The 11,659-nt window shown below is 33.7% G+C and overlaps 1 long non-coding RNA gene across 1 annotated transcript; it reads right to left on the bottom strand.

The window, feature by feature from the left end:
* Positions 1 to 973: 973 nt before the first annotated feature.
* On the bottom strand, positions 974 to 11,507 carry LOC124372569. Its single transcript, XR_006923344.1, has 5 exons — positions 11,362 to 11,507; positions 7,899 to 8,108; positions 6,159 to 6,347; positions 2,557 to 2,688; positions 974 to 1,028 (listed from the first exon to the last, which is right to left on the bottom strand). It is a non-coding gene; the product is annotated as an uncharacterized LOC124372569 (long non-coding RNA).
* Positions 11,508 to 11,659: the final 152 nt, after the last annotated feature.

Raw genomic sequence — 11,659 nt, 5'->3', positions numbered from 1 at the left:
GCTGCGCGTATGGAAGATTGCACTAAACTGTCGTCTCGCCACTCGTCACCGGGGTGGGTGGTGGAGGGGATAGGGGTTGAGGTAGTGGCAGTCCAATAGTTTTGCCGCGCCACACTGTTTCAAGGTCACCGACCAACTCTCCCCGCCCACCACAGACAGGTGGCTTCTACTAGATTCATTACGCACAAACAATGGCACTCAGTTTCGACCACGCGATGTTACCGTACAAAGACAGGAAGCTGTAATATTATTATTACGTTTAATACGTACTTACTATTGTTTATTGCATTTTGATTATTATATGCATTTAATTGTTTTTTTAAAACCACGTTAAAATTGCACTTTGAAAGTTGATTAAATGGTACTATTTAACAAAAATCCCGCCTAGTCCGAATTTCCCGTCAATCCGAACAAGTTCGGGTATCCCAATTAGTTCGGATATTGGCGGGACTCTACTACTGTAGGTTATGTTTGTGAAATTGAATTTTCTATTTTTTTTTATTGGGTTGAAAATTAATGGTGCTGGAAGATAGAAATGAACTGCTGTTGGACTGCAAAATGTTTCAAAACTTGTAAACATGTTACTGTCAACTACTTTTCTCGGACGTGCCCTGTGAGGCGCATTGGGATCTGTGAGATTTGTGTACTGAAATGTTGACTTGAATAAAGAGTTTTGAACTTGAACTTGAACTAAGAAGAAAAGGGAAAGAAAGAAGGGCAAATGACTACTGGAAAGTTCCAGTGTCTGAAATAGAAAGGATAGCCAAGTTTGGCCAGAAATAGAAAGAAGAGTGCGATCTAATTTTATTTTATCTAATTAGTCAAATCTAATCTCGTGGATATCACGTACTCATAAAAATCATGAACCCCTGAGGGGTAATTAAACCCACCTGAGTACAGAGCTGATTAGGGCCACATCCTCGAGTTGACTGATGAGCAGGCTCCAGGTACAAGACTCCTGCGTGACCTTCTCCCCAGTCGCTAGACTTTGTTTTCGCTGTCGTCTGTGCCAGCACTCGCAGTCATCACTGGGAATATATGGTGGTTAAAGTACTCATCATTTGGAAGTTTTTAACGCAGCAATACAATAAAATGCTTTAATACCATTTTTTTAACGGTTAAGAAATGGAAACCCCAAAGTTACTGAGAAGGGAACGATTGGAATTCAAGTTGATTAAATTAATTTGCCCTTACATAACTGACCACAGTACGACTCTTATTGGTCCCAATGTTCAGGACTATTTTATGAAATCTTTTGTAGTGTATTAACTAAATTGTGGATAAAAATCAAATTAAGAATATAAAAACTTCAGTTAGGAATGTATTTTGAACATAGCAGAAGACCATTAAAGAATACAGCTATTTAAAGTTTTCCCATGCAGTCATTTACAGTAAAGAAAATAAAACTGCCTAAAACTACACACAGCAAGGGTCAATTGTATACCATATACAATATATTTAAGAACTACTTTCAGACAAGAGTATTCTTGACGTTATAAGACAATATTAACATATATATCAGGTTAGTTGGGGGGGGGGAGGGGTTACTGGATCTGTGTAATTTGATTCTTACCCAAAAACTGCTGGACAAGTCGTGATTTGTGAGCTTAAGTGTTATCAATTCTCACTTAAATGCAATTGTGACCTTTTCCAACATATGGCATCCCGTAACTGATGTAACACTTCATGATATTATTATTTAGTAGCTGTAGTGACCAACAGGAGCGAACTCATAGTGAACTCGATTATACTCATAATCATATGTCTTTATATGAGATATGATACTAATCCAGATAAATTTTGGAAGCACTTGTTAACCCATTGCAGATCACTGACGAGCTGGGCTCGTGACGCAGCGGCCGGGCCTAACGATGACGAGCTCAGGTCGCAAAAGCGGTCTGCGTTTAAGTTTCCCTCCAAATAGTTCTATTAATGTCTGATAGATCGGGCGATCGTCTTCACTTGTCAACTAAGAGTGTATAACAACGGTCTATGTTTAGAGTTTTCAAAAGTTTTATAAATATCCTACAGATCGCAGTTTGTATGTCGAAGTTGAAAAATCATTCATATGAGTTTACTCTCTGCTTTTTAGCGCTTCTGATTGGGTGTTTTCCTCAGTTGTTATTACAATACTTTTAAAGTTAGTGACACAGAACTAAACGACGCAGACGTACATGTTGGCGGGTTTAGTTTAGACAATGGCCCGGATGTTGTAATCGATTCGCCCGAGCCCCTTTATTTAGACTACGATTCAGGACATCATCCACCCCGGAACCTTGCTCGAGGGATATCGTTTTCTACATCACGAATACCCCAGCAGGCCCATGTTCCATCTGAACGAATACCTTCACAGCTGAATTTTCTAGTAAAACAATAACGAGCGATACAATGTGGTGCACCATTGCCGTTCGTGCGCGGCTGCTGACCGTAAATTAATTCGTGCCCGCGCGCCAAAACAATACGATCCACAATGGGTATCTTGGTATGAATTCTAATATAAATGTACATAGTATAAAGTGAAAGAGAGGAATCCTAACATGCACTAAAAACACTTACTTGCAGTTTCCTCCAATGTGAGGGCCACTGCCTTGCAGACCGCCGCGGCTACGACGGCCAGATGAGGACTGACACTATCTCTGAGCATAGACCTCACCTCTCCCCACCATGCAGGCTCCTGCACTCTGTTTCCTGTATATGACAACAAACCATCTTATTTTAAAACTTATAACAAGGATATTCTTGTTGAAGTTTATCTTTTTCAGCCTAGATTCTAGTGATTTGCTGTAGTAAATCAGCAATTAAATTTATTTGTGGCAAGGTATGCAGCTTAATTAACCCCTTTAGATCCAACAAATCTGTTGCAAATTTTACGATGTGACTTTTTTATCAATTTGTTTTTCAGGTTTCATATTGCAAAATAGACCTAGCTTAAAAATGTGTATTTTTTTAACATTTTTGTTGACACAATCTATCCAAGTAAATATTACGTGATATTTTAAAATAATCTTTTCAGCATATTATTAAGCATTAAACAATCTTTTAGACAATAATTGCTACATAGCTAAAATTATATTATATTATAGCTAATATATATATTTAATTTTAATTAATTCTATATATATATATATATATATATATATATATAATTTAAATTAAATTCGGCTATTGCCATTTATATACAAATTTGATTAATAGTAAATAAAACTCGTTTTGACAGGTATTTGGTCTTCCGATCATATGTTAGTTTGGTTATTTAAACGCGTATGTGACGCGTATGTATAATATATATATCTATTTGTTTATTTATTTGTATACAGTTTTATTTGTTGTACTTGACAAAGTTGTAATAAAACTAAATAATGTACAGATAATAATTGTAGTTTACTTTTAAACTACTTCTTTTAAAACTACTTCCTGTTTTTTTTTTTTTTAATTAAAAAAAAAAACAGTGTGTCCACAGAGGGTTTTCTGCCCTTCATCTTTAAACTCAGAATTATTCCTTTCACTGAGGAATAACGTAATTACTAAGTTTCAAGCAGGAGCTTACGATCAAGAGTTAACACACATAAGGAGTGAGACACACTTCTATACATGACATATTGCATCATTATTAAAGTGTCATTGTTCAAAGTAATGTATCTTTATTGTATATTATTTACTAATAAACACTCTTGATACATTTTACTAGTTATAGACTACATCACCATATTCATGCTTTGGCCCAATCATCTTGTTTCTGATTAAGTTAGACACATTGAATCTCATCATGGTTCGGGCAGGGCAACGACCTTGTCTGTGTATTAAACTGCAATAAGAACTATTTCTATACCACTATGGTTGAATCAAGAATCAAGAAGCTTTATTGTCATTAAATACACAAACGTACAATAGACATTGTCAGACAATATAAATATATATAATCTATTAAAGTTCTATGGTGGTTATAACACAGTAATAATTTTTTCTGTAGTAAGTTTATACATAAGTGGTTTACTTGCTCAAACTATAAAAAAAAATTGCATAATAAATATTCACCAGTGCTAAAATTTAAATACTTACAAATAGGAAACACAAATGAATAATTTATCACAAAACTTACATTGACAAATGAATATAACAAATTAAAATAGTTTGACTAGAATGCTGAGTTTAAATTAAAAGATTTGAAACTGGTACAATTAAAACTAACATATAAACAGTACAAATTTAAAACAACATTTATAGTTAAAAAGCTGTATCAGACCATTTTAAAACAGACTATCAGAAAATTATGGTACTTGTATCACAGACTAAGAATTCATCCACAGAGTAAAAAGGTGCAACCTTAAACCAATTCTTAAGAACTGTTTTAAATTTATTTAGACTCGTTTGTCCATGCACTATCAGGTAATTTATTAAACAACTGCACCTCCATAAAGCAGTGACTTTTTTAAAAATTTTCAAGTCTTACTGGTATTAAATTTAACATATATTTAGCTCTTGTATTATAGTTATGGATGTCTTGACGCACCTCATATTTGTCTAGATTTTCTTTAACTCTCATTAAGCAAACAATATATATACATAGATGGTACTGTCATTATGGAGAACTCTTTGAAAAATCGGGCGACAAGATTCCCTACCCTTCACATTCTTAATCAATCTTAGAGCTTGCTTTTGCCACAAAAAAACTCTTTGGGCTCCACTACTATTACCCCAAAGAAGTATTCCATATAACAAGAGTGAGTGAAAAAAGGCAAAATATTATGTTATTAACATTTCTCTACTTATACATAAACTTAATTTACATAATAAGTATGTTACCCTAGATAGCTTTGTACATAGACTACTTGTATGAGTATCCCAACTAAGCCTGTCATCCAAATGTACCCCTAACAGTTTAACTGATTTACTTCCACTTGTTACAGCAGTTCTTAAACTGAAATAAATATTCTCTGTTTTACTATTGTTTACATTTAAGAAATTTGCTCTAAACCAATCACAAGCTACCCTCATGGCATTACCTTGCACCAAGTCTAAGCTAATCAGGTCTTTACCAGAATTGAGTAAAGTTGTATCATCCGCATATAAAACGGACATACAGGGTACACTAAAAGCAAAATCATTCATAGCTACAATAAACAAAAAGGCCCCAGGACCGAGCCCTGAGGGACACCCATTTGAACTGATTTGAGCTTTGATATGTCAGAACCTTGAGCTACCATTTGCTTCCTATTACTTAGATAGGAGGTCATTAAATTCAATTCTTTACCCTGTATACCGTAACAATGAAGTTTTTTTAAAAGCAGATCATGAGATATACTATCAAAAGCTTTCGACAAGTCAATTAAAGTGGCTGATAATATATCTTTACATTCAAAACTTCTTAAGACTTTTTCAACAACTGATTCAACTGCTTTGATGACTGCGTTGAATGACAAAGTCATATATCATTTTATCATGGTCTGCACAGGGCAATGACCTTGTCCGTGTTTTAAACTGCAAGGATAGCTAATAATAGAACAATTTCTATACCACTATGGTTGAATGACAAGGTCATATATCATCTCAACATGGTTTGCACAGGGCAACGACCTTGTCTGTGTATTAAACTGCAAGGATAGCTAATAAGAGAACAATTTCTATACCACTATGGTTGAATGACAAGGTCATATATCATTTCATCATGGTCTGCGCAGGGCAATGACCTTGTGTCCGTGTTTTAAACTGCACAGGTAGCTAATAAGAACAATTTCTATACCACTATGGTTGAATGATAAGGTCATATATCATTTCATCATGGTCTGCGCAGGGCAATGACCTTGTCCGTGTTTTAAACTGCACAGGTAGCTAATAAGAACAATTTCTATACCACCAAGTGTGAATGACAAGGTCATATATTGATACTTAGGCTGTCTGAGAAACCTTCTTAGCTTTGGCCAAAGGTTACTAACTTTATTTTTTTAGTTTGTGGCTGATGAAGTTATCTATTGTATATCTTTATTATTTCTAACTCAGCCAATTTTCTGGTTCTTTTCTTGTTTGTTATTCTATTTTAGTCATAAGTTAAGACATTACAAACCCTGTGTAGTATGGGGGAGGGATAGTGGCATTACAGGATCAACATTGCTCTGATACACAGAACCAACCAATACAAGGATTCAACTGAAGAGCTTTACCGGCAATGTTACAGACAGAAGTTACGAGCTGACTGAATGTGAGAGTGTCAGCGAGAGAGGGGAGAGAGCGTCGAGAGAGCCAGGAGATCAGGGAGAGCCGCAGCAGGGCTAGGCTGTCTATCCCACTCTCAGCGGCAGCGTTTGTCCAGTCTGCAACATTTCCTTGGACTCCTCCACAGACAACTTCACCTGCACAGATACGTCTCCTTCAAACTTAACACCATGTTACTTGAACTTCATGAATGTTATTTGGGAATGTATGAGTAACCATAAAAAATATATGTGTGCGATATGATTACCAGCACAACATGTGGTTTCTATACAGCATATTTCAGAAGCCAAAATATTTGGAACATTATGTTTGTTCAGAAATTCCTTGCTGCCAATGTGGTGTCAGAAGGCAAAATTGTTCATCTACCTATTCCAAACAATATTATTTTTTATGAAATAAAATAATACTTTTATTATTTGAAAATGGTGAGATGTTTTCCTTCATAAGTTGACTTGAACTGTAGAAGTTATGAGGTCAGTATCAAAATTTTGTAAATGCTAGCCACATGTTGGTAGCACCATTTGATGAAATTCGGATCAAACGTTTTTATCTCTTCAATTGCCTATATGTTGAGGTTCAGAATCCAAAATGAAGTAACCACACCTAATTTTGAAGAACCAATCACTATCACTTTTTCACCTATACAAGGCTAATTAAAAATTATTTTATTTTAATTCTAAACTTTTTCAGATTGCATTTCAATATAATTCAAATCACCACTCTATTGGTCTTGTATGACCAAAATTGACTTTGAATTACTAATTTCACAATAAAATTTAATCACTTTCCACTTTTGTGGGGTCGCCTGATGATGAAACCTTTGGTTTCGAAAGGCCTTATCAAAAATAATTATATTGGAAAAGTGTTGTTTTTAATACCATTTACTAATGTAATTTAAAATTTTTTACCCTCCTAATTGCTTTAAGATTATTTAATAATCACTTTCCATTGGATGTCAAATAGAATAGTTGTAAAGTATAATGAAATATTATGCAATCAAGGATCGGATGACAGAAACTTCCAACCTTCTCCACAGCTATTTTTCAACTGATGAAAAATACGTTTTTATCTCCCTCTACAAGATTTATTACCCCTTCAACTCATAATAATTTTTATTTGTATATTTCTGTAAGCTAAATGTATAACGAAGTAAAACAAAAAAAAGAATTACCTAAATATCTTAAAAAATAACTGAGTTATGAATTTTTTACAAAACCCTTACATTTTGTCTGAAAATGGCTTGGGATTTCTGGCACATCACTTGATTTAAAGGCCGGGGTTAAAAGGGTTAACAATGATGTCACATTAACCAGTAGCAAACAATGTAAAAATATGTGATGAATAATTTTTCATAAATCTTTTATTTAGGTCTAATTAATTTGCTTTTAAAAATTACATCAATTGAAATGGTTTAAATGCAGTTAATTATTATTCCATTTTGCTCAAAAATTTGTTATTACACATTGTTACAAAGTACGCTTCTCAAATGTAACATCTAAAGAAATAAAAACTGCTATTGGAAAAAACTTAAACTGAACAAGAACTAGGTAATTTTTTGAACTCAAATAATAACTTTAAAATTCAGTGCAGTGAGAATTAGCTGGTTTCTTTATCAACTTTATTTAAGTTTCGTTGTCACTAAAACATTTTTATCAATACAAAGCCATAAGCTTATTGACAATACTGACTGATATGTGTAAGGTTCTGGTTGACTGACGTGTCCACTAGGTGTATGGTGTCATCAGATGTTGCATTGGTCTCAAAACCGGCCCAAGTAACTTGGTAGCCCCTCCAGCCCTTCCTGGAACTTGACGCGCACCCTCTCCATTCCGTCCTCTGGAGGCTGCAACCAACCGCAGGGTTTCGTCTTTGCTCAGTCTCAGCAGTTCACTCAAGTTCTGTGGACATTTTGTATTTACTTTGTTGAACATTTTATTTGAAAATTCAAAGTTATTGATAGCTATGATTTGTTCCCTTATTATTTTCCCAGACCGATTCTGTCTCTAAGATAGATGGACATAATAATAATCAACCCTAAACATAACCTGTAGTAAATTTATACCGCCTATATCAATAAGTAAGTACATTAACGACAAAAATAAAATTAACTTGGAAAAATAACAAAATTTTATAAATTAAAGAACCTTATAAGACTCTTATCCCTTCCCACGCCATAGACGGATGTATTAGAATGGCATACTTTGACCAAAACGCCAAATACAGTTATATCTGATATTATAGATTACGTCTCTTGGTCATGCTTATCGCGGTTGCCAAGAAAAAGTATTTATAAACGATCTTCACTCTGCGACAGGGGAAGGGGAGCACCCTTTGTCTAACTCCGACCACCTGCTCGTCAGTTCTGCGTCTCCTACAGAGCCATAACCAAACATATCCGTGGCGTAGACTAGTGCTTTCTCGGTCGTCACAAGCGCGCGCTTGCGTGTGTGTCTACTACATATCTCGCTAGCTATTGTTCTTCATCGTGTGTTAGTGTTGTGATTAGTTTGTAATATTTATCTTGTTTTATAGTAAAATGTAATTAAACTTTTCAGTTCAGTTATATTTTATAATGAAATTTAAATTTATTTGAAATAAACAGTTTTGTAAATAGTTCTTTTTTATTTTTATCAATAAATACACTAATTTTAAGTAAAATGCCCTGTTTTATACTTAAAAAAAAGCTTTGAACTTAAAGAAACAAAATTTTTTACTTGTCTTGGCATTATAGGAAAGTTAATGGATTTATTAGTGGCGTGCAAAGGGTTAAACCATAAATAAGAGATAAAAATATACAGTAGGCCGAAGGTGTCTGTCCATAAACAACCCTCTCCCATGCAGCGACTGCCATTAATTAAGTAATTTCCAATTTAATCTCAACTTACCTATTACAGTACTCCGCTATGTCATTACTGTGTTGTAGTTTTCCGTTTGTGTTTTCTCTAACTTTGATAATGGGTTAGGTATATTTGCTATTATTTATGACTTATAATTTTGATATAGTAAATATTTGTATTGCCACATATGTATGTTCTATTTACTTTCTTCCAGCTTAGCCTTATGATTTGTGAGTAAGAGTAGAGATAACAGTTACTCTCGTTCTCATTGCGAGGAGAGGCGCACCCAGAGCGTACACGTTGGGACCCGAAAGATGGTGAACTATGCCTGGCCAGGACGAAGTCAGGGGAAACCCTGATGGAGGTCCGTAGCGATTCTGACGTGCAAATCGATCATCAGAGCTGGGTATAGGGGCGAAAGACTAATCGAACCATCTAGTAGCTGGTTCCCTCCAAAGTTTCCCTCAGGATAGCTGGTGCTCGGAAGACGAATCTCATGCGGTAAAGCGAATGATTAGAGGCCTTGGGGCCGAAACGACCTCAACCTATTCTCAAACTTTAAATGGGTGAGACCTCCGGCATGCTTGAATCCCAATTTCTTGATGCCGGAGCGTTCGGATCCAGAGTACCAAGTGGGCCAATTTTGGTAAGCAGAACTGGCGCTGTGGGATGAACCAAACTTATGTCAATAGAAACATACTAAAACTATGTTTCTATTGAAACACAAACAATAGTAAATGTCTGTAATTCTAATATTACTTCCAATCGTCTATGGTACATGATCAATAAAAAAGAAGAATTGAAAAAACCTGTTTAAGACTTGTGTGTCTACGAATATAAGTTTCAACCCAACTAAACAGCTTCACACATCTTCATTTTGTATCTTAACCTTTTGGACTCTTTTTAGTTGGCAATACGTTACTTCTTGAACTCCAATAAAAGACTGATAGAAGACTGAGGGTAGGTATCAAACAAACAAACACATTGAGGTAATAGATTATCAATCCATATTATATTATTTATGAATTCTTTCAAAACATTCTGATGAGCAATAATATTTAGTTTTTTAGATCATAACATAAGATTTAATTTAACTTTGAAAGCGTTGTTGACCGACAATTTGATGACAGTCACATAACTTCCAAACTGACGAAAGGGTCGATTAATATTTTACCGCTAAAAGCATTATTACCAGTTAAGGACCTTTTATACATCAATCTGACATGACTGACTTTGTTGAATCTGAAGTAGAAGTGTTGTATCTTGTTTTGCTTCTTTGTTAATTTTGAAGCAAAAAAACTGGGTTATACCTTTTCGACATCAGCTAACTTCATGAAAAGGTAAAAAAACACATTACTTTGAACAAGAGTTAATTTTATTATGGTTATTTCACTGTGTTGTTTAGCACTAAAAATGGGTAAAAAATTGTCACTTTGCTCTTCTCTCTGTAAACATTAAAATTATTTCCATTTTTTTCTGAATTCCATAGCACTATAAATTGTTGTGTTCACAACTCAATTTCCTACAATTTGGCTTTTTTTGGACATTTGAAACATCTTATATTTCATTATAATGTGGATACTTTTTGTAATATATTTTTTCAAATGTAAAATTTTCAGTAGGTCAAATGTATACTGTAAAAGTTAATATATTTTTATTTTAAAAACTATGCAACTTTATTCTCTAATTCTTATATAACACTTTATACATATACTACATATAAGATTTTGTACAAAATTTCCAGATGCGATGTAAAACCTACAAAAAGCAGTGGACACTATAGACTTTCTTACAGATGCTTCCAGGGTTAAATGTGTGTGTGTATTAAAACTTTGAAAATAAATTATATATATATATATATATATATATATATATATATATATATTCTTTTTTATTTGATATTTGTTTTATTTATAGTTGACATAATACATGAATATTATAGTTAGATCTCACACTCTAGCTCAATAGAACATTTAATAGTTTTATTAATTTCTAAATAATATAAATACAATTTTTATTGAATTATATAAATTATATAACAAAGATAATTACTGGACCAAAACTATAAACAGTTTAATTATTAATTACATGCATATGAGACAGAATAATACAACAGATTTAGAACAGAAAAAGTTACTAAAACCTAATTTGGAACTGAGTTTGGCAAGGGAAGTTTGTGATGTTGGACTCATTTCGCCTAAGGTTAATGAAAAGTTCCTTAATTTTTCTTATGATCCAATACATTAAACATAAAAGAAATATAGAATGTAAAATTTACTTATGAATTAAATAAATAAATAGATCCACAACTTACATCCAAATCAGAATTGGAATCAGCTGTCATTACAGTATCGTAATCAGGAGGTTTCTGCTGAAGACCAGAACAAAACATGAAGAAAATTAATAGTTTTTGTAGTTTTACACATCGTTGCATGAGAGATTTCTTTCCAGTGTCCACATTCTCGTTCATCTGTAAAATATATATAAAAAAAAATTGTTAAGCAGGGAAATAAATTTTTTAACAATAATATACAGAAAATAATGAATTATTCTAAGCCTGAGCATTTCATTGTAATAAACAGTGATTTTTAATTTGTACATGAATGAGTGAA

This window comes from Homalodisca vitripennis, unplaced genomic scaffold, assembly GCF_021130785.1.
Source record: "Homalodisca vitripennis isolate AUS2020 unplaced genomic scaffold, UT_GWSS_2.1 ScUCBcl_3503;HRSCAF=9071, whole genome shotgun sequence".
Taxonomy (NCBI): Eukaryota; Metazoa; Arthropoda; class Insecta; order Hemiptera; family Cicadellidae; genus Homalodisca; species Homalodisca vitripennis.
The sequence above is the reverse complement of the archived record's forward strand: the minus strand, read 5'-3'. Positions and strand labels throughout refer to the sequence as shown.